Source organism: Bos grunniens, chromosome 24, assembly GCF_055505025.1.
Source record: "Bos grunniens cultivar Pamir isolate PY7600 chromosome 24, Bosgru_T2T1.0, whole genome shotgun sequence".
Taxonomy (NCBI): Eukaryota; Metazoa; Chordata; class Mammalia; order Artiodactyla; family Bovidae; genus Bos; species Bos grunniens.
In genome coordinates this window covers 12,066,556-12,091,140 of record NC_141188.1, presented here as the reverse complement: position 1 = coordinate 12,091,140, position 24,585 = coordinate 12,066,556, and the positions used below count along the sequence as shown (strand labels likewise).

General features: G+C 36.8%; 1 long non-coding RNA gene across 4 annotated transcripts in view; it reads right to left on the bottom strand.

The window, feature by feature from the left end:
* Window positions 1–20,526, bottom strand: part of LOC147345891 (uncharacterized) — a 96,424-nt gene extending 75,898 nt beyond the window's left edge. The window contains exons 1-2 of one of the 4 annotated variants that reach the window (XR_015153412.1): window positions 20,395–20,526; window positions 10,174–10,251 (exon numbers count right to left, since the gene is read on the bottom strand). This is a non-coding gene — a long non-coding RNA (uncharacterized LOC147345891). Of the gene's footprint in view, window positions 1–10,173; window positions 10,252–20,205 lie in introns of all 4 variants that reach the window. The other 3 variants (XR_015153411.1, XR_015153409.1, XR_015153410.1) reach the window with 3 other exon arrangements.
* Window positions 20,527–24,585: the final 4,059 nt, after the last annotated feature.

The following is a 24,585-nucleotide window of genomic DNA, read 5'->3' as shown; positions in this document are numbered from 1 at the left end:
CAATCAGGTTTAACACCAATTATTAAAATACTGCAAGTATTTATTGTTATTTCTGTGTAGAAGTGTATAAACTGGCTTCAAAAGAAAATAGCGATATTTAAAATAAAATTCCCATTTAAAACATCGAAACAGACAATCAGTTCTTCTGCATGCTGCTCTTGTCTCTCTGGAGGCTGCAGGCTTTAAATGACACTGATTATACCTGTTACACGAATACATTATTCATGAAATTGGTGGTAGAGCATCTTCAAACAGTCTGTCATTTTCCATTACATTCCATCAAAGAACCATATGCTGCTCTCATAGCGTATTAATACTGAAGCATACATAACACACGCGGAAAGGCATATGGAGGCATTATAGGCTTTCTGATGAGTTTTTGGAAATATATACGTAACACTTTGAACAACTTATGATTATGCACTACTTTGGCTAACAGACTTGCAAAAAGGGGGTGATGGATAGCCATCAGCTATTGGACTTAAGGTGTAATGCAAAAGCTTTCTTGACCTTTCTCCTTATTTATCAAACAGGTTTAACAAAGTAGTTGTGAATATGAGATGCAGAGAGTATACATATCCTATCAGTGTCAAAACAATGATATTCAAAGAGTACTAATTGCACTAGATATCTGGTCTGCAGACAGGTAAGAACAGAGGCATAAAGAAATTCAAGGAGGTGAACAGTACTTCACAATTATAAAAAAAAGCTGAGCACATTTATTTTGGAGCATTCATCATTTTACAAATTATATTTCTTTTCCACAATTTAGGATGTTGGCTGATAGACCTCACAGTTATTAATGTAAGGAATCTTTGCAGCTCTAAGAAGACTGATACTTTTTTAAACTTAACACCATTTAGCCACACTGGAGACTTTCTTCTGGCTTGTCAAAGCCATGTGCCACTGGGTGATAATATTTAGTTTTATGTTCTTATTACTCTGAAATATGATACTACATTTTTATCAGTGGGAAACACAGTCAGAATGGGTTTAGATTATTATAATAGAAGACTTCTTTCTTCTCACCCCTCTTTTGATAATCAGTCAACAATGGTTGCAAAGAATTCATATGCTGCTGACCCTCTAACTAAGTACATTAAAGACTCACTGCTTTTAAGATTAAGTAAAATAGTCAATGTCTTTAGACATGCAATATCCTTTATTACTTATCTCAATGCTGCATTTTGGGATTTTTTTCTTATCATTACTTTTGGAAGCAGGAATGAATATAATCTCACAATGTGGAAAACAAAATCTAAAAATAAACAAATTCCTTTAGAGTGACAACGTGGGAAGAAGATTTGTCTAATAATCTGGAGCTCAGTGAGTCTGTTATGAGTTAATAGGTTAATATCAGAGGATAAGTATTTGATGTTGGTGAGAATACTTGGATTTTGAGCTTAAGATCAGCCTGACTTCTAATGGGAAAGTATTTCTGAAGTAAGGAAATTTAAAAATTAGAAAGGCAATAATCAAATTGCATCTATATGCAAATCTATATGTATGAACCAATGATATTTACCAGGATACAGGTTTATCCTGAGGTTGCCATAGGAAGCAATGGATTCTGTTTCTCGATATTGCAGTTAGTCCCAAAGAATCATTATATACTGAACGCTGCATTTATTTTTATGATGATTTGAAAGCTATTAAACTCACATAAAGTGCCAAAAGGTAAGAAGGTCATAACTAGAGGGCAGATTGTATATATATATATATATATATATATATATATATATATATAAAATGCATTAATAAGTACATATATAAAACATATTATGTATATGTTTAATACATGTAATTGAATATATATATTTATTCACAAAGCATAACCTTTTCTGAAAATAGAGAAAGCAATAAAAGACCTCAACTTACTTTAAAAGGCAAGTATAAAACCTTTGTCCCATGCATATATATGCATAGAAATATACATAACATACTTGCCTTATAAGTTTTAGAGATTTGCAATTACTGTAAACACTGATCAGTCTTGTCACTTCAACTTCAAAAATTGTTCTTAGCAAGTCCAACTTAGTATCTGAGATTAACTGGCCTATATTTAGAAATGTTTTAATTTTAGAGATAAGTCTATGTATCAACTGGATATTTTAGAAAGATAGTAATCAGTGTTAGGTTTTCTTCCATTTCTGGACTTAGAATTGATTCATCAAATCTATGAACACCATAACAAGTAACATTTAACATCACTGTATAGTGTAATTAATTAATACTTGATATTATGATTAGTATGCTTTCAAGCTAAGAAAATTTTTCAAAATATAAAGTCCAAAAATTTCATAAGCAATTTAACAAAGTTTGCATTGCTCAAAAGATGATTGCAATTAAAATACTTTTCAGTCATCTTTCACTTAAGTTTCAGTTTTTACTTCTGGTCTCTGCATTTGGCCACAGCCCTTCATAGTTTTTCCTCTCAAAGGCTGATTGGTACATTGTTCATTTGTCTGTTTTATATAAGGCAGCCTGCTTCTGATATGTGTGGAAATAGATATTTGTTCCTGGATTTTGAATCTTAGTAGCTTTTCTTCTGGTTATGATGGCTCCCAGGCATTTTGATGGCCAGTGGCAACCTACCAGCCTCTCTGCCTTTTTGATCCAGTGTATACTCAACAGCTATATCCTGAGAAGAAGCATCAAAGTTGCCTAGGTTGCAGTCTTAGGGTGTCTTTTCAGGATACTAGTTTCATGATGAACATTTTTATATTCCCATATATTTGTGTCTGCAGTAACATGTTTCTTCTCCTGTGTTCTATTACCACCATGATCTCCATTAATTTACCTTATCATTGACTTTTGAACATGAAGATAAGCTTGCATTCTTAGTATAAGTTCTACTTGGTGATGGCATATTGTTTTGTATTGTTGTATTTTTTTTTTAAATAATACTTACTTTTGGGTGTTTTCCTCTCAATTTGGTAAGATTTACCAGAAAAACCATATGGTCTTTGAATCTGTGTCAGACTTCAATAAATGTTGGGTTATTTACATTCATTTCATATTCTCTCAGGCTCTTTATGAAAAGATAGCAAACATAAAATTCCCCATAACAATTTTAAGATCTATCCTTGAGTGGAATGTTGTCCACTCAGAGTTGTACGCTACTTTCAGCCTCTAATTTCATAGCACTTAACGCTTACAGGATTTGGATTTGAGGAATTCCAGTTGAGCCATTCCAAATCCTGAAAGATGATGCTGTGAAAGTGCTGCACTCAATATGCCAGCAAATTTGGAAAACTCAGCAGTGGCCACAGGCCTGGAAAAGGTCAGTTTTCATTCCAATGCCAAAGGATGCTCAAACTACCGCACAATTGCACTCATCTCACATGCTAGTAAAGTAATGCTCAAAATTCTCCAAGCCAGGCTTCAGCAATATGTGAACCATGAACTTCCTGATGTTCAAGCTGGTTTTAGAAAAGGCAGAGGAACCAGAGATCAAATTTCCAACATCCGCTGGATCATGGAAAAAGCAAGAGAGTTCCAGAAAAGCAGCTATTTCTGCTTTATTGACTATGCCAAAGCCTTTGACTGTGTGGATCACAATATACTGTGGAAAATTCTGAAAGAGATGGGAATACCAGATCACCTGATCTGCCTCTTGAGAAATTTGTATGCAGGTCAGGAAGCAACAGTTAGAACTGGACATGGAACAACAGACTGGTTCCAAATAGGAAAAGGAGTTCATCAAGGCTGTATATTGTCACCCTGTTCATTTAACTTATATGCAGAGTACATCATGAGAAACGTTGGACTGGAAGAAACACAAGCTGGAATCAAGATTGCTGGGAGAAATATCAATAACTTCAGATATGCAGATGACACCACCCTTATGGCAGAAAATGAAGAGGAACTCAAAAACCTCCTGATGAAAGTGAAAGAGGAGAGTGAAAAAGTTGGCTTAAAGCTCAACATTCAGAAAACGAAGATCATGACATCTGGTCCCACCACTTCATGGGCGATAGATGGGGAAACAGTGGAAACAGTGTCAGACTTTATTTTTCTGGGCTCCAAAATCACTGCAGATGGTGACTGCAGCCATGAAATTAAAAGACGCTTACTCCTTGGAAGGAAACTTATGACCAACCTAGATAGCATATTCAAAAGCAGAGACATTACTTTGCCAACAAAAGTCTGTCTAGTCAAGGCTATGGTTTTTCCTATGGTCATGTATGGATGTGAGAGTTGGACTATGAAGAAGGCTGAGCGCCGAAGAATTGATGCTTTTGAACTGTGGTGTTGGAGAAGACTCTTGAGAGTCCCTTGGACTGCAAGGAGATCCAACCAGTCCATTCTGAAGGAGATCAGCCCTGGGATTTCTTTGGAAGGAATGATGCTGGGGCTGAAACTCCAGTACTTTGGCCACCTCATGCGAAGAGTTGACTCATTGGAAAAGACTCTGATGCTGGGAGGGATTGGGGGCAAGAAGAGAAGGGGACGACAGAGGATGAGATGGCTGGATGGCATCACTGACTCAATGGACATGAGTCTGAGTGAACTCCGGGAGTTGGTGATGGACAGGGAGGCCTGGCATGCTGCAGTTCATGGGGTTGCAAAGAGTCGGACTCAACTGAGCGACTGATCTGATCTGATCTGAATGCTTACAGAAAATGAGTGTGGGGTACTCATTCAGCCCTCCCTCCTTGTAACATCCCTTCTCCCACCCCCCAGCCCAGCTAATGACTCATTTGGTTGTTGGCAGCTCTGTTTCCTACAGTTGGACAAAGATACACCTCACAATTTTCCCTACTTTTTTGATGTTTTTGTGGAGAGACAGTTTGAAGCTGCCCCAAACTGCCATTTTCCCTTAATTATTTCTTGACTTTAATTTCAATTACTCTCTCAAATTTTGGGGGTCAATGGCATTTAAAGTTATTTGACATTTGAATGTATCCTTATAGTAAATATCTGAACAGTGTACAGATATCTTCAATAAGTTAATGAAACTAAGCTTCGGTGAGACTGAGACTTGCTTGCAGAGACAGAACAGTTAATAATACCTCCTTTGCACCATGTGGTACAGTAGGAGATGTACATTGCTGCTTATACTTAAGGTGGATTTTAAAGTCAGAATTTCCATTATATAGTTTTAGTTCAGATTCCTCCCTACTAAATTATATTTGCATAGTATTTGAGTTTTTAAATTATATTCATGAGTAAGGATACTCTACAGTTTATAGTTGAGAACTAGGGTACACATGTGTAGGATTACTAGGTCTAGATCATAAGGGTAAGACAAGAACTTGATGTTGTCTCACTTCTAAGCAAACACAGCTTTTACTTTACCACTATGACTTGAGACACACACGCAAGCATATACACACACCCATCATTTACACTATTAATACGCTATCCAAAATGTTTCCCCTTTATAACAAGATAATTTGTCAAAATGATTTACATAATTTAGCAATAGATGACTAATTATCAATGATGTTTTTTCAGAGAATTAGCCTAGGTCACTTGAATATTGAATTACTTTTAACAAAATTTTTAACAAATTTTGTTAAAATTTTACATTTTAACACAATGTAACAGTGTACAACCTCAAATATACTTGTTTCATTGTCTTTGCAGGGTATTCGATTCTAAGCCACAAAGCTTGATTTTGAGTTTGGTTTCAAAGTAGTAATACCTCAGCTAATAAAAGTGTCAGCTTCATGGCGGATAAAGTAGTGATGTACATGAAATGTAATAGTAGAAAGATGTATCTTGGGCTTTTCATTATAAATATTATATAAATGTTGACCTATACCCAGCCCCTTGGAGATTTAGGTGTCTGTTTGAATATCCCAGACAGATTTTGTCATGTCACTATATTCTCATATGTGCCTTTTGAAATTGTGCTCTTAAAAATGACACCATTTATGGAACCCATAAAGAATATGATTTCTCTGGAGTTTTAGGTGATTCTCGTGAAATATTGAAAAGCGTGCCATAATAAATATAAAAGTATTAGAACTTTCCTCCAGGCAGTTAGATGAGAGGCTTAAGTATTTACACATCTTATCAGCTGGCCCTTTAAGTAATTCCTAAAATACATTATAATAAGAAATCTTTGGAAATTTTAACAGTTAACTTGCATTCAAATAACTGTTTTCTATGTTAAGTTAAAATATTACAACATTAGGAAAATATAATATTTGATGAAATTAAGCATTGTGTTATTAGATTTGAAACAAGTCTCTGTCTCTCCTCCCCTCCATGCAAAAGTACTATTTTCCCTTTTACTCTAATATCGTATTAAGGTCATAAGCGTCATAAGTAGTAGAAAAGGGAGGGGTATAAAAATATTTCAAACCAAAAAGCTATTTGGAAATTTGTTCCAGTTCAACAAAGTGATACTGTTTCAAATGGTGTCACCCTTTTGGGAATATCAAGTGATAAGCAGCAGAAGCCACAGTAGAGTTACCCATTCTTTGTGTAGCATTTTGGATATGTTTCTTGGCATTTAGCATTCCTTTTTTTTTTGCTTATTTCCTAAGCCTAATTCCCTAGTTTTCCAGTAAGTCCTATGAGGCACCCAGTCACAGTTTTATACATTCATTTTCTAGATTAGAGTGTATTTAAGACGACCTGACTAGTCAGAAGCCTGTTAAAAGTGAGGCTCAAGAAAACAGGTAAAATTTGGAAGCAGATCCTTGATCTAATTGGGGCTAGACAAGCACAAATCATTTAACTACTGAACTATTGCACACAGGCCTAGCATGCAACAGTATGATGGCTAACTATGCTATTCTTGTCGCCACCTAGAATAAATTCTCAGTTGAAGGCAAAACTTTGAGGTTCGTCAAGAAATTCATTTTGATATTTGGCAAAACTAATACAATTATGTAAAGTTTAAAAATAAAATAAAATTTAAAAAAAAAAAAGAAAGAAATACATGGCTGCAGAATGAGGTGGTTGAAAAGTCAAAGTAAGAAGGACATATTTAAATCCCTAAATCCTTAGCATAATAAACAGTCTGAACCATAGGGGATTCCTGTAACTATTCTAAAAAATCTTCATAACATTAGCAGAGCTATAATACTTTATGCAAACACCTGTACCATTTTGTTCCCTAAGGAAGCTGAAATGCAATTTGCAGCTTCATCAGATCTCCTCCATGAAAATTTGGATATTTATCAGATAAGAGACCGAGAATTACAAGAGAAGTTTTTCAGGGACTTGGTACATTCCTAATTCCAAAGCCCTAATGATGTTTTATTGGCAACAAAAGGAGTCCTTTCTTCCTTGAAGGCCAACTCTGTTCTTGCCTTGAATGTTTATGTGGTAATTAACCATCCAAATAGGTTCCTTGTAATGGAAAACTAGCTGCCATCCAGATAGCCATAGTCAACAGTCTTCTAGATTCTAGTTCTATAGATTCCTACAGATTTAGATAAACTATCCTGAAGAGCCTTGTTGAACTCTTTCAGAGTTGCAGGGTTTTGCTAATTTAAACTGCCAACAATCTAAAGAGTATGGGATTGAAAAAGAATTGAATGCTATTGAGATTAAATTATTCATCTGGATTACTAGTTAGGTTAGATAATAAATTGAAACGTCTAGCTCAAGAAACTAGGACCAGTTTCATTATATTTTCCTAAAGTGATTATGGGCATGTGAGTCACATAACAATGCTAATATAGTATCAAGAATTCTTTGATATACAATAAAGGAAATGATATCTTAATTTATGAAGGTAGATTTCGGATTTAGATTTATCAAGAGCTACCCGTATGAGTATCCATGGATGCCAGCTATATAACTCAGGATCTCTGCTCAAATACACACATTGCATGAACACAAACCTCTTTAAAACTAGTTGTTCAGCTGTTTTATTTTGGCCCAATACTGGATGGTAATGTCATAATTTAATGGATGCCCAATATTTCCATGGTGGTAAGAAGTATTCCTTTATCACAGGCCAGATGGCAGTTTTTAGTTCTTTGCCATAGAGCAAATCAAGAAAATTCACTGTCAGCATGGTGTTTGTTCATGATAATCAAGAAAAAATTCAAATGATAGTATACTGATGAAAGAATGGGTGGTATGTAGAAGATTTACTGGCATGCCTCCTTTTAAAATCATACACGGTAAATGATAGCAAAGTTCTGAGACCATACTGAAGCAGAATATACAAAAACTCATTGGTTAAAAAGACAATGACCAGTGTAAATAATTATAGGCAAAAGGACAAAGAAACAAAAGAGAGAAAACAAAAGCCAGCAAATCCTCCAGCTAGTTTTAAAAACAAAAGTTAAAATGTGTGATGTGTCTATGATGCATAATTTTTCTACATGAAGTTTTCCCTATGTTTGCTATTAACAATTGCATGTGGATTTGTAATTATGTGTATCATTTAATACATAGGTTACAGAGACACATACTGGTGAGGAATGGATCTACTGGGAACCACTGACCGAAACCACCTTTCTTGGCCAGCCAGGCATGATAATAACTGCTTGCTCGAGTTCTTTCTCAACAGGAGGTCCCAATAAGGAACATGGAACAACAAGCTACCACAAGGCAGGATAATTTGGGAGGGGCCAAACGGAGGGAGGAGACACAAGCCCATGATATGTTCTGCCAATCTCCCAGAAACCTTTGTGCTGGATTCCATGTTATCTGGGAGATCCACATGCAACATGAAAGGACCCTGAGTCAGATCACATATGGGCACAAGAAAGATGATTGGGCACAGACAACCTGAAAACTCATCCCATTACCATAAACCCTGAGATGGGTGAGCCGTAAGGTAGAGCAGTTCTCCTTGGGTCCCTTACCTTCTGTTTTCTGCGTGGGCACCCCTTTGCAATGAAGTCTTTTTTTTTTTTTTTTTCATTAAAATTTTATTTCCAAGATGCCTGAAACTTTAAAATTCTGTTTAGCATGTTCTCAAACTTCAGTCATTTCAGACAGTGTAGCATTTACAAAAGGATAAGCATAGATATCAACAGAATAAAATACTGTTCAGAATTAGACACACATATATATGATCAGTTGGGGTTTAACAAAGGTTCCAGGCAATTCAATGGGTAAAAAGAACATTCTTTTCAATAAATGGTCCTGGAGCAATTGATCATCCATATGTAAAGGAAAAAAAAATAACCCACACACTTCAAACTTTACCTCAGACCACACAGAACAAAATTACTCAAAACATATCATAGACCTAAATATGAAGGCTAATGCTATAAAACAGCACAGAAGAAAATTTGGGGGCTCAGGTCAGGCAAACATTTCTTAAGACACAAAAAGCAGCACCTACTTTTAAAATCTTTTTAAATTGATAAATCCAGTAAGTCTTTTGCTTTGTCAGCATGTATCTCCTTAGAAAATTCATTTATGAGTGTCAGACAAGATCCCACTCAAGTGTTGAAAGGGGAAATTATCAGCAGTTCAAGGAAAAGTTGAAAGAGGCAAAGCTTTTTTTTTATGTTTGAAGACAGATATGGAGATTAGTGTATGTTGATATTTGTAACTATGGTTATGTATTGATTGGACAGTTTTGAATACTTAATATCGGAAATCTCTTACTATGTTTAAGACCCTGTATCATGGTAAGCCTAAGCAAACGTTCCCATCTAGTGAGTTTAAAAGACATCTAGTCCTTGATGCTTGGGAATTTGTCACTAAAGATGTCTATCGTTGTGAACCACTGTATTCCAGACACTAGATACATAAGTAGCATATTCATGGGAAGTTACTAGAAGTCAAGGTGAATTAGCTAACAAAACATGAAATTCAGACCCAAAATATAAACGTAAAATACCAAATTAATTTTACAGCAAGACAAGTATTTGCCTTGCACTAACAACACTTAGAAGCTGAACTTCACAAGTTGAACACACACCCCAGATAGAATAAAAAATCATGTCATAAACAAAAAATCACCAAAATTAAACCATATAAAAAAACCAGACACACAAAAAACACACTTGACTATAAATAAAACAGATTCTATGGCTTGTTTAGAAAGGAAAACTCTGTTGTCAAATCCATTTCAAGTTTAAACAATCCAGTCTTGCTACCAGAGAGGTCAACTCAAAGAACTCATTCTGCCGGTTTTTAGACACCACCATGTCGATCGCATGAAAGAATAAAAAATTTGCTTACCTCCATCCAGCAGGGATGGGATGTGCAGAGCAGTCCCTAGCCTGTAGACTGGCTTACCTTTTGTGGTTCACTCTTACACAGTCATTCTCCCATGAAGCAACAAGGATTTTGTTCTGTATTCCAAGTACAAATGACCTGAAAAACCAGATTGAAAATAGTTTATTCATTTTTACTTGCAATTACAAAGTTTTCCATTGAAACTAAATCCTGAAAAATGAGAACAAATTGTAGACCGAGTTCGGGGTCTTGTCTTATGTATTCTTGTACCTTCCTTACCTAGCAAGTGCCTGCCTCATAACACAAACTCAATAATGCATGATATTCTGAATTGAGGGTGACTTTGTACAACCTATAGAATATGTAAATAGGTAATTAGAATCTGAGATACTCTGTATAGACATAGGATGTTTCTTTAAGCATTGCTACCTTTTAAGCTGAAATATTTGATGTAAAATGCTGTTGTTTAAAAGTTCTATCATTTTATTCTATTGCTCATCTTGTAAGGGGTAACAAAAATGATATTCAAATGGGGAGGGAGGAGGGTTCGAGATGGGGAACACGTGTATACCTGTGGCGGATTCATTTTGATATATGGCAAAACCAATACAATATTGTAAAGTCAAAAAATAAAATTAAATTAAAAAAAAAAACAAATGACAGAAAATATTGTGTTTAGCCAAGTGCAATATTTGTTTTTTATGTCTTAGGAGAAAAGGGATGTCAAATCTGTATTCTAATGAAATCAAAATTTCCCAGTTAAGGATTTGGTCAGAAAGCGGGTACTTTGCCACCTTAGTAAAAGAACACAAGTTTACTCCATACACTATATAAAAGGGTTTACAAATTCAAATGTGTGTGAAGATGTGTAAATTTCATATTCCTATAGAAAATGTGGTAAGAATATGTGAAACAATATTTATGTCAATGGTATTTTCCCAGTAAAAATTATACTCTTTATCAGAATGTTTTAAAATATAACTTCTTTATTAATATCTCCATAGCCTTGCAATTTATTTTAATAATCAACTAATCTGTCACAAATGAAAACTGACAAATACTCAGTTAAATATGTATCAAAAGTATTAAGACACATTTACCTCAATTTTTTTTTTTTTTTTACTCTCAAGAAAAGCATTATAAATAGTACCTGCAAGTCAATGTACTTATGCTTTTCAAAACAGTTGGTTGTTTGTATTTTAATCTCTAATTTAAAAAAGCATTCCAAATTATGTTAGGAGGAAAGCATTTCCAGGCAGAAAGTATATTGTACTATTTAGCAATTTATGCTATTATATACCAGAGAAGGCAATGGCAACCTGCTCCAGTACTCTTGCCTGGAAACTCCCATGGACAGAGGAGCCTGGTAGGCTGCAGTCCATGGGGTCACTAAGAGTCTGACACGACTGAGCGACTTCACTTTCGCTTTTCACTTTCATGCATTGGAGAAGGAAATGGCAACCCACTCCAGTATTCTTTTCTTTTTTTTTTTTTTGAGATGTAGCTATTTTCTTTTTCTTTTTTTTTTAATTTTATTTTATTTTTAAACTTTACATAATTGTATTAGTTTTGCCAAATATCAAAATGAATCCGCCACAGGTATACATGTGTTCCCCATCCTGAACCCTCCTCCCTCCTCCCTCCCCATACCATCCCTCTGGGTCGTCCCAGTGCACCAGCCCCAAGCATCCAGTATCGTCTTTCTTTTTTTTTTTTTTTTTTTTCAATTTTCAAATGACATTTATTTTAGCAAATTGGAAATATGCTATACATTGAAATACAGAGTACAATGCTTGATAAGTGAAAATGCTATTCAAATTTTTTTGTGATGCATCATAACATAATACATTTTCTACCTGCTGTACAATGGCTTGAGCTTAGTCTCCAGTACCACTCCAGTATTCTTGCCTGGAGAATCCCAGGGACAGGGGGAGCCTCTTGGGCTGCTGTCTATGGGGTCGCACAGAGTCGGACACGACTGAAGTGACTTAGCAGCAACAGCTATTATATACTCATATATATTAATACTACTTGAGAGAATTTTAAGTTAGTATTTTGACCAAAATAGTAGAAAAAGCTGTCATCCTGTAAGTTGTTAGCACAATCAATTGCTAGAGAAAACTATTCTAGTACGTCTTTTTCTTCTCATTCTTGACTCTAATTTTATATTTTTTCTTTCCTAGATTTGGGTGGTTAACATCTTACTTGCTTGCTCTCGTTTTTCATATATTAAAAAAAAAAGAAAACTGAGCTAACAGAACAGTCTGAGCTACCCTAACAGGAAGAGAACTGACATCTTTATTTTATATTGAGGTCCTAAGTCATCCAACTGTGAAGGTCTCTCATTATCACACGAGACAGTTTGTGTCAGGATTTAATTTGGTGTTACTATTACTTCCCAATGAGAGAATCTCATCTGAAAAATCGAGAAATTTATTTTTTCACTTGCAGAATGGTATTTAACCCTCATAATCTGCCTTCTGGAATAGAATAATAGAATAATCTGCCTTTCCCATTGCATGAAAGGGGGATTTCCAGAACAGAGAAGCTGGAATGCTAACTCAGAACACAAGCATCTGATATGGAAAATCAGACAGATCACCTCTAAAGACTTTACCATATAATATATGAGCTCAACTCTTCGGCAAGTTTAAAATATGGCAGATGGTGCTTAAAGATTGCAGGTTAAGTTTATATCTGGGACAAAGAACACTTCATATGGAGACTGGTTTTTATCTATTGGGCCATTCCTTCTGAAAGAATTTCAGGACTTCCCTGGTGATCCAGTGGTTAAGAATGCACCTGTCCATGCAAAAGACATGAGTTCAGTCTCTGGTCCAGGAAGATACCATATGCTGCAGGGCAACTAAGCCCATGTACCACAACTACTGAGTCCATAGTCTAGAGTTCAAGAGCTGCAGCCCTAGATCCTGTGCTCTGCAATAAGAGAAGCCACCACAGTGAGAAGCCTCACACTGCAACTAGAGAAAACCTATATGCACCGATAAAGACAGCTGTAAATAAATATACAGAACATCTTTAAAAAAGAGACACCATTTGTCCTGGCTTCAACTCAGCCCAGGATTTAAAGAGAGAAAGAAAGCATTTCAATTAATAAACAAATGATTCTAAGAGGGAGAAACAAATACTCAGCTTTTATTAAAATGTGGTTTTTAGGATTATTTGCCCATCTAAACATTTTTCTATACATGTTCTAAATGTGTTTCCATCTAAACATTTTTTCTATATTTTAGCAAAGTTGGAAATAAACGCTTAATTTTCTTTTCACTTTGTATAGAAAAAGGTACAGTTTGGATAATATAAAGACTGATTCTATTAAAAACTATATGTGCACCTACTCATAGCATGGTTGTAATAAAAGGGATATGGAAACAAGGTTAGAATACTTAGATTCATGGCTAGGGTCATGAGAGATAACAGCAAAGGCTTCGTACGATCTTGATTAACGTGCAAAATACAGGCTAGTGCTTGCCAAAGCTGCTCTCAAAGATAAATGCATTACATCTGAATCGGTGATACATAGACTAATTGATCACACAGCCCTAAGTGACCATCTTATACAGGAAGATTAATGGATCATTGAGGCCCTGAGAATTAGCTACTGAACAAAATACATGATTCAATTCAGTTTCTTACTACAAATATGGCCTGGGTATTGCAATTGGCCTTTTTTTTTTTTTTGAGTGTATGCATGAATATAAATAAAATTCTTTATTAATAAACTTTTCTCTAATCCTTTAAATTTTAGTTTTTTTAAACAAGTATATTACATTACAATACTGTATTAGTTTCAGGTGTACAGCAAAGTGATTCAGTTATATATATAAATATCAGGTTATTTCCATTATAGTTTATTATAAGAATTGAATATAGTTCTCTGTTCTATACAGTAAATCCATATTGTTTATCTATTTTATATTTTATTTTATAAAAATGGCAATTTTTATCTGTTAATCCTATAACTCATATCCCTCCTCACTTTCCCTTTGGTATCTGTAGACTTGTTTTCTATGCCTGTGGATATGTTTCTGTTTTGTAAATAAGTTCATTTGTAGTATATTTTAGATTCTACATGTAAGTCATATCATATAATATTTGTCTTGCTCTGTCTGACTTACTTCATTTGGTACGATAATCTTTAGGTCCATTTATGTTGTGGCAAATGATATTATTTCATTTTTTAAGGCTGAGTAATTTTTTGTTGTTCAGTCGCTCTAGTCGTGTCTGACTCTTTTGCAAACCCATGAACTGCAGCATGCCAAGCTTCCCTGTCCTTCACCATCTCCTGGAGTTTGCACAGACTCATGTCTATTGAGTTGGTGATGCCATCAAACCATCTTGTCCTCTGTCTTCCCCTTTTCCTCCTGCCTTCAATCTTTCCCACAATCAGGACCTTTACTAGTGAGTCAGCTCTTCATATCTGGTGGCCAAAGTATTGGAGTTTCAGTTTCATCATCAGTCCTTGTATGAATATTCAGGACTGATTTCCTTTAGGATGGACTGGTTGGATCTCCTTGCAGTCCAAGGGACTCTCTAGAGTCTTCTCCAACACCACAGTTCAAAAGCATAAATTCTTTGGCACTCAGCCTTCTTTATGGCCCAACTCTCACATCCATACATTACTACTGGAAAAACCATAGCTTTGACTATATGGATCTTTGTTGGCAAAGTAAGTCTCTGCTTTTTAATATACTATCTAGGTTTGTCATAGCTTTTCTTTCAAGAAGCAAACATCTTTTATTTTCATGGCTGTAGCCACCATCTGCAGTGATTTTGGAACTGAGTAATATTCCATTGTATATGCACACACATATATTAATATACATATTCACACACACATCTTCTTCATCCATTCATCTGTTGATGGATCCTTATGTTGCTTCCGTATTTTGGCTATTATAAGTAGTGCTGCTATGAACATTGGGGCAATTGGCCTTTGAGAGCAATAGGATGCTAGAAACAGGTTCTCCATAGCAACCTGTACAGAATTTTCACCTTTGTTGATATGGAATCAGACACCTCACAGAGAAATCGCAAGTTGGACAAACTAGACTCAAACTTACTACAAGAAAAGCATATTCCATATCATAATGGTCACTTAGAGGCTTATAAGCCCTATATGAATATAACTACAGTTTGAAATATGTATAGACAGATCACAAACTGATGGAATCCTGGAAGGTGTTGATAAACACCCAAATCATGTTACTGTTATAAGGAGTTGTTTTTCAGTGGCCAAATCATGTCCGACTCTGTGGGACTCCATGGCCTGTAGCGCACCAGGCTCCTCTGTCCATGGGGTTTTAGCAAGAATACTAGAGTGGGTTGTTATTTCTTTTTCCAGGGGATCGTCAAAGAGCAGGGATTGAACCCGTGTCTCCTGCACTGGCAGGAGGATTCTTTATCACTAAGCCGAGAGTACTGATGACCTAAATATTGAACATGTAGCTCTTCCTAAGGCTGCCAGAAAGTGCTTTAATTTTTTTTTTATAGTTTGAGACTGAAGTAAAGAATATCAGGAAAAGTTAGATATAAACTTATTGTGTCAAGTAAATGAGCAAATATTTATTCAAGGCCCTATAAAAATGTATAGGAGGGCAAAAGGGTTTCTTAGCTGGAGATAATTCTATAGTATAAGGCTGTTCTATCATTATTTTTTTTTAATTACAGAATAACTAAGTTAAAATAATGGAGAATATCAGATAGCTTAAGATGATTCCATTGGCTACATAGTAGAGATGAATGTGTGTGTGTGTGTGTGTGTGTGTGTATGAACTTTGGTACATAGCTTTCATAAAGCTAAGAACAAGTATGAACATACATCCATACTCTCTTTTGTGAGATACAATATATTTAATATAATATGAGTGACTGAACTGAACTGAAACTTCATTTATAACTGCCTAGAATCCTAGGTGGAGAAGGCAATGGCACCCCACTCAGTACTCTTGGCTGTAAAATTCCATGGATAGAGGAGCCTGGTGGGTTGCAATCCATGGGGTCGCTAAGAGTCAGACACGACTTCACTTTCACTTTTCACTTTCATGCCTTGGAGAAGGAAATGGCAACCCACTCCAGTGTTCTTGCTTGGAGAATCCCAGGGATGGGGGAGCCTGTTGGGCTGCCGTCTCTGGGGTCGCACAGAGTCGGACACGACTGAAGTGACTTAGCAGCAGCAGCAGAATCCTAGGTACTTGGTGAAGTCCTGTAGGTACGTCTACAACTGAGGGCATGATCACATGCAATGTTACTAAGAATGTTATTAAAAGTTGATCTATATTGACATGATCTTCAGGGAAATGTAAACCAAACCCACAACAGACCATCACCTCACACCTGTTAGAATGTTTGCATTCAATAAGACTAGAAACGAGACCGGGCGAGGGTCTGGAGAAAAGGGAACACTTGCGCGCTGGTGCTGGGACGGCAAATTGGTGCAGCCACTACGGGAAACGATATGGGAACCTATTCTTCTAGTAGGACTGCCTTATGATCGGTAACCCACTTCTGGATATGTTTATTCGAAGAACATAACTATACTAACTGGAAAAGATATACGCACCCGCATTTTCACTGCAGTATTATTTACAATAGCTAAGACATGGGAGCAACCTGGTATCCACTGGGGGAAGAATGGATAAAGAAAATGTGGCGTATATGTATAAATTGGGTATTATTCAGCCATGAAAAAGGAAGCCTTTGCAAGAGTGCAGATGGACCTTGAGGATACTGTGCTAATTCAGATGAAGAGAAATGCTGTAAGAGCTTGCCTTTATGCAGAATCATAAATAAGCAACAAACACATACAGAGAATAGACAGGGGTTGCCAGAGGCGAGGGATAGGACATGGGCCAAAGGGGTGAAGGTGATCAAAAGTTATGAACCTCCAGTTACAAGATAACCGAGTACAAGTCCAGGGGATGGTAGTGCACAGCGTAGTGACTATAGTTAATATGCATTTTATATTTAAAAGTTGCTGAGTATATTTTTAAAATTATTTTATTCAAGTATAGTTGGTTGATAATGGTAATTTCTGCTGTACAGAAAAGTGATTGTTATATATACACACACATTATTTGCTTTTCCATTGTGATTTATCACATAATATTGAGTATCGTTCCCTGTGCTATACAGTAGAATCTGTTGTTTTTCCATTCTATATATAATAATCTACATTTGTTAGCCCCAAACTCCCAGTCCATCTCCCACCCTTCTCCCACTTTGCAGCCACAAGGCTGTTCTCTATGTGAGTCTCTTTCTCTTTTGAGAACAAGCTCATTTTTGTCACTTTAGATTCCATATACAAGTGATATCATGTAGTTTAATCTTACTGACTTACTTCGCTTACAATAATCATCTCTAGGTCCATTCATGTGCTGTTAATGGATTATTTCATTTATGACTGAGTAGTATTTCATTGCATACATGTGCATCTTTATCTATTCATTTGCTGATGAACATTTAGGTTATTTCCATGTCTTGAAAATGGTGATTAGTGCTGCTTTGAGTCTAGGGGTGCATGTACCTGTTTGGATTCGCTTTGTCCATATATCAGTGGGATTCCTGGATCATATGGTAGTTCCATTTTTAATTTCTTGAGGAACTTCCATACTGTTTCCATAGTGGTTGAACCAATTTACATCCCCACCTATAGTGTAGAATTCCCTTTTCTCCACACCTGTTAAGAGCAGATTTTAAAAGTCCTCATCACACACACACACAAACTGGTATAGAAATGGATGTTAAGTGGACTTCATGCTGTGATCATTTCAAAATATACACAAATTAAATCTTGCTGTTCACCTGAAACAAGTTTGAGATATAATTGACATAATACTGTCTCAAGTCTTCAGAGATTATTGGGAATTCAAATTACTAGCATTTTCCTAATTACTAGGGGCTTCCCAGGTGGCACAGTGGTGAAGAATCTGCCTGCTGATGCAGGAAATTCGGGTTTGATCCCTGACTCAGGAAGATTCTCAGGAGGAGGAAATGGCAACCCACTCCAGTATACCTGAGTGGAAAATTCCATGGACAAAGGAGCCTGATAGGCTATAGCCCATGGGGCCGCAAAGAGTCAGACATGACTGATCACACACACACAACCAATTACTTGTGTTTTAAAATAAGAAATGCTGCTATTTCTTTTGAACCTAAAGCTATCGCTGCTACTCTATTGATACTATAACAGCAGGGGTGTGGGGAGTCATAAGGACAGTGATATGGGTTATTCTTTCTGCATAAATTATTTGAAAAAAGACCACTCTCAATTGATAAAGTAGTTTAATACGGATTTTCATTATGTAAAGCTAAATCTCAGAACAAACACTGGAATCAGAAGTATGGCTGCGGGATTTAACCTAAGATGCCAAGTTTAAATTTCAAAACATAGTTTTAGTAGAAGTATATCACAAATGTTGCATGGGACATACTTAAAGTATTACTTGTTATTTAATTGAAATTCAATTTACTTGATATCTTGTGCTTTATTAAACAAGCCTGAACAATTTTAACCCTAATAAAAATATGAGATGAACTCTTTATTGTAGATGCAGCAGCATCACTATTTTAGATTGCTTTTACATCTATTTTTAGATTGCTTTTTTCTTCCCTCTGGGTGGTTGTGAGATAGACAGACTGGGACCTGGGACCCTTGACTGCAGTGCTTCCATCTGGACAAATGCTCACTTAAGGGACCAGCTCACACCTTCCTCCTCAGAGAAGGAGCAAAAGTCCTATTACTTGTTTTTGCTCCCTCATGCTGCAGGCAAGATAATAAAGCCTTGCCTGAATTTCTCCTCTGGCCTCTCATCAATTTCTATTGATTAAAGAGCCCAAGAAACCCAGATGGCAATAGTTACACAGAAATATGTGGGGTCTTCAACTTAAAGAGACATGTACAGAATTAAAACTAATCTGAAAGGGTTGCAGGATCGTAGGAATGAAAAGGAATCCTGCTAAAGCTGAGTTCCTCTAGGAGATTATGATTAACTTCTATCCCATATAGTCTTCCCTTTCTTGTTGGAAATCTGTTTGCCTCAAGACTGAGGAGTATCAAAGAAAACGGAGGATTGAAACTGAGCAGAACCTTGTGGGGTCCTCCCAGATTCAAAAGCCTTCCCAGACCCCCATTTGTTTGTAGGAAAAAGGCTTCAGCTCACTCTATCTTCCTTGAGTTCTACTGGGCAATTTCAAACAATGAGTAATCAGGTAAATGAGAATGTGGAAACAAAGAAGCCGGCAAACAACAGTGCAGCGATAAAGCAGAGTCCTCCTTCCTCCTCGAGGGGTGCAAAGCAGTTTATCTTAGAGTTTTTCTACAGGAACTAAGGCCCTCACCAATGTGGGGGTGAGGAACTGCATGCTGAACGCAGCTCCTGAAGCGTTACCCTGTTACCTCCCCACAAGCCAAGGAGAAGAAAAGTCACTTACCCCGCAAGCCTCACCCAAAATTTTGCCTTTAAAAACTCTGAAACCCACTGGGGAACTCACAAGCTGCCAGCTCCTCTTGCTTGACCCTTGCAATAAACCTGCCTCTGTTTAAACTTTGAAGTTTGTTTTCTTGGCCTCACCATGCGTTAGGCCTAAGAACTTTGGTTCAACAATACTAACAGCTGTAGAGAATGAGACCAAAGGAGGCAACCTCCATTGGGAAAGTACCACTCCCAAGCCTTCAGTAACATAAGCTGTATATCACAGTCTCTTGTTACTACAAGAAAGAATATAGTTTTGCCTGTTCTCAGGAGCTAGCAGTTTAGAGTGGCCTGGAGAAATTGTTGCAAGACATCAGGAGGAGACGACAGAGCAGCTAGGGCCCGGCCTCTGGAATAAGAGGGGCCTGTAACATGCTATCCAGGAATATCAGAGCTTCAGAGAGGTACCTCAGAGAAAATGTAATAAAATTTAGGAAGAAACTTTAGAAGGCAAGTACTAGGAAGCTTCTCTATTTTAAAGATATGTTGGAGAAGGGAGAATTAATTAAACAGTCTATCATCTCTGTATTAGCTTGCTCTCATCATTGTAACACATTATCATAAAATTAGAGGCTTGAAACAACACGAATTTTCTTACAGTTATAGGAACCAGAAGTCCAAACAGGTCTCGTGGTGAAACCATAGTGTTGGTGGGAATAGCTTCACTCATGGAAGTCCCAGGGTAGAAACTGTTTACTTGCTTTCCCTGGTTTCTAGAAACCATTTACTTGCTTTCCCACGTTGCTAGAAACTGTCTGCATTCTTTACTAAAGAACATCTTCTTCACCTTCAAAAGCCAATGGCCATGGCAGGGCAAACTCCACTTCCATCATGACCCTTCTCTCTGCTCTCCAACAGCCCTCTTTCTCTTGTAGACTCAGGGGTTGCATTGGTTCCACCTGAACTTCCAGTCAACTTTCTCCTTAAAAGGACGCTTGTGATTGTATGAGGCTCACCTGGATAGTCCATACTGTGGCTTTCTTTCTCACTCCTTTACAACAAATCCTGTTCTACTTGGAAAATACAAGATAATCTTCCCATTTCAAGATTCATAACCACATCTGCAAGGAGAAGGCGATGGAACCCCTCTCCAGTACTCTTGCCTGGAAAATCCCATGGACGGAGGAGCCTGGTAGGCTGCAGTCCATGGGGTTGCTAAGAGTCGGACACGACTGAGCGACTTCATTTTCACTTTTCACTTTCATCATTGGAGAAGGAAATGGCAACCCACTCCAGTGTTCTTGCCTAGAGAATCCCAGGGACGGCGGAGCTTGGTGGGCTGCTGTCTATGGGGTCGCATAGAGTCGGACCCTACTGAAGCGACTTAGCAGCAGCAGCAGCAACCACATCTGCAAAGTGTTTCCTACTTAAAAGAATGTATTCAAGATTTCTGGGTATTGGGAACTCAACATCTTTGAGAAGCTGTGGTTCTACCTACCATGTTTTCATCAGTAAAGATTTTTTTTTAAATTTTATTTTATTTTTAAACTTTACATAATTGTATTAGTTTTGCCAAATATCAAAATGAATCCGCCACAGGTATACATGTGCTCCCCATCCTGAACCCTCCTCCCTCCTCCCTCCCCATACCATCCCTCTGGGTCGTCCCAGTGCACTAGCCCCAAGCATCCACTATCGTGCATTGAACCTGGACTAGCATCTCATTTCATACACGATATTTTACATGTTTCAATGCCATTCTCCCAAATCTTCCCACCCTCTCCCTCTCCCACAGAGTCCATAAGACTGTTCATCAGTAAAGATTTAAATCAAATAGCCCACACTAAACTCAGGCCAAAATCAAGTATTGAAAGAAAAATATATAGTATGTATGAGGAACTCTGAGCTTCCCAGGTGGCTCAGTAGGTAGAGAATCTGCCTGCAATGCAGGAGTTGCAGGGAATGAGGGTTGGATCCCTGGGCTGGGAAGATCTCCTAGAGAAGGAAATGGCAACCTACTCCAGTATTCTTGCCTGGAGAATCCCATGGACAGAGGAGCCTGGCAGGCTACAGTCCATGGGGTCGCAAAGAGTTGAACACACTGAAGCGGCTGGGCACATAAGGCAACCTTCTAGTTTATAGATATTCAACCAATTTGAACATCACATTTCTTTAGATAAAGAAACTGAGACTTCTAGAGGTTAGTAAACTTGCTCAAAGTAACTCAGGTAGTAAGTGGTAACTCACTAACCCCATCAATACTAGTTGAATGCTAACCTCTTTTGCCTCCAAATAATATCAATATTGCACATGAACTACAGATATATCAGTGATAAGTTTATTCCCTAAATTAATTTTATGATGACAAAACTACCCTAATAAATGTGCTATTATATAACTAGGCTTTAATCTAGAACAAATAATGCACAAAAGATGTATCTCAGATTGCCTAGTATTCAATTAAAAGCAATGCCAAGAAACCTCAGTTTACCAGGGAATGTATTTGATAATCATTAGTATGAATGATTTTGTGTGCTGACTGATTTCCTGGAGCAATTTCCAGGATTCGAGGTGGCTGCATGACTTTTATTTATTTATTTGCTAATTTACTAAAGCTAAGTTGATATACAATATAAGTGACAGGTATACAGTGCAGTGATTCACAACACTGCATGACTTTTGAGGGGTAGTTAACCATGCCTTTTCCTTATTAACACTGCCAATCAAATACCTGGCAAAGACTATACTGCATCATGGGGTACCCAATGATTTTACTGATAAAGTTCTCATTAGAATTTTCTTATTTGTACTGAATATGTGAATGTCCCCCTCTAAGGCAATCATTTAAAGACATTGAAACAAGGTTTTTTCCTCATTTGTTCAACTAACTGAAGTTTCTAGAGATTGTACTATGGACATAATTGCAGAGTATGGACATGAATTGTAGAGTAGTCACTAGCTACAAGACTTGAAACCATACCCTTTAGAATTCATTAACTGTAAGACCTTACGACTGTCACTTAGTGTCTTCATGCTCAATATTCTTATTTGTAAAATGATACCAAAGGGTGTATCTTTTAGCAATAAACCTGTCTTCTAGTAATCATTATAATGAATGATATTTACAGATTGTTTACTATTTTGCAATCATACATTTAAGCACTTTACTAGTCCATTTATACATCATAGAAATGCGTGTAAATAAATGCTATTACTATTTTTCTTTTATACATGAAGAAGTTGAAGCATTTTAGAAATACAGCTTTCTAATATCACTAGGCAATAAGTGATAAAGCCAAAATTCTAGCCAAGGAAATATGACTGAAAAACAGTAAAAAATCAATTTTGGGTTAGTGGTATCATTAGAATCACTGAATAACTCTGTGCAAAAGTTTTGCAGTGTTCTGTTTTAATGTGTCCTGAGGTGCATGTTTGAAAACTACTATCTGCTATTTTTTTTTACTTTTTAAAAATTTATTTGTACTATGTGCTATTTAAAAGTCAGAGTAGGTTGTGAAATACAAGAGAAACAGAATAGTAATAAAGGAGATCAGTTTTATTTGGCAATCATTATGTAAATTAATATATAATATAAATGCAAATACGTAAATCCAAAAATCAATTATCAAACTTCCAATTTAAATATGTTGCTAAATGTAAATAATCTGATAGCTTAGTGATGCATAGAATTCGAGAATATTCTACCGTATTATCTTTTTTGATTTGCTGAAAGCAGACAAGGGTGAAAATAAAATAAAACAAAGACTTTCAGAAGTAGGAACTTGAATCATCTATATGCTCTGATCTTTCTTTGTATGCAAAATATAAGAAAATTTGTAAGCTGAGATTTAACCAAACAGGAGAGATGTATGAAGTAATAGAGGATAATTAAACTTAGAAATTAAGCAACTCAATAGCTTAGGTCTTTTTATTTCATCATATATGCTTTTGATTCACTAAAGAATCTGCCTGGAATACAGGATTCCTGGGTTCAATCCCTGAGTCAGGAAGATCCCCTGGAAAAAGGAATGACAACCCACTCCAGTGGTCTTGTCTGGAGAAGCCTGTGGACAGAGGAGCCCGTGGGCTCCATTGGGCTGCAAAGGGTTGGACATGACTGATCAACTAACATATACATTTTAAAGTAATGATGACTGTTCTATACATCAGTGTCTCTTTTGCTGTCTCGTACACCGGGTTATTGTTACCATCATTCTAAATTCCATATATATGCGTTAGTATACTGTATTTATGTTTGTCCTTCTGGCTTACTTCACTCTGTATAATAGGCTCCAGTTTCATCCACCTCATTAGAACTGATTCAAATGTATTCTTTTTAATGGCTGAGTAATACTCCATTGTGTATATGTACCACCACTTTCTTATCCATTCATCTGCTGATGGACATCTAGGTTGCTTCCATGTCCTGGCTATTATAAACAGTGCTGCGATAACATTGGGGTACACGTGTCTCTTTCCCTTCTGGTTTCCTCAGTGTGTATGCCCAGCAGTGGGATTGCTGGATCATAAGGCAGTTCTATTTCCAGTTTTTTAAGGAGTCTCCACACTGTTCTCCATAGTGGCTGTACTAGTTTGCATTCCCACCAACAGTGTAAGAGGGTTCCCTTTTCTCCACACCCTCTCCAGCATTTATTATTTGTAGACTTTTGGATCGCAGCTATTCTGACTGGTGTGAAATGGTACCTCATAGTGGTTTTGATTTGCATTTCTCTGATAATGAGTGATGTTGAGCATCTTTTCATGTGTTTGTTACAGTCTTATGGACTCTGTGGGAGAGGGAGAGGGTGGGAAGATTTGGGAGAATGGCATTGAAACATGTAAAATATCATGTAAGAAACGAGTTGCCAGTCCAGGTTCGATGCATGATACTGGATGCTTGGGGCTAGTGCACTGGGATGACCCAGAGGGATGGTATGGGGAGGGAGGAGGGAGGAGGGTTCAGGATGGGGAACACATGTATACCTGTGGCGGATTCATTTTGATATTTGGCAAAACTAATACAATTATGTAAAGTTTA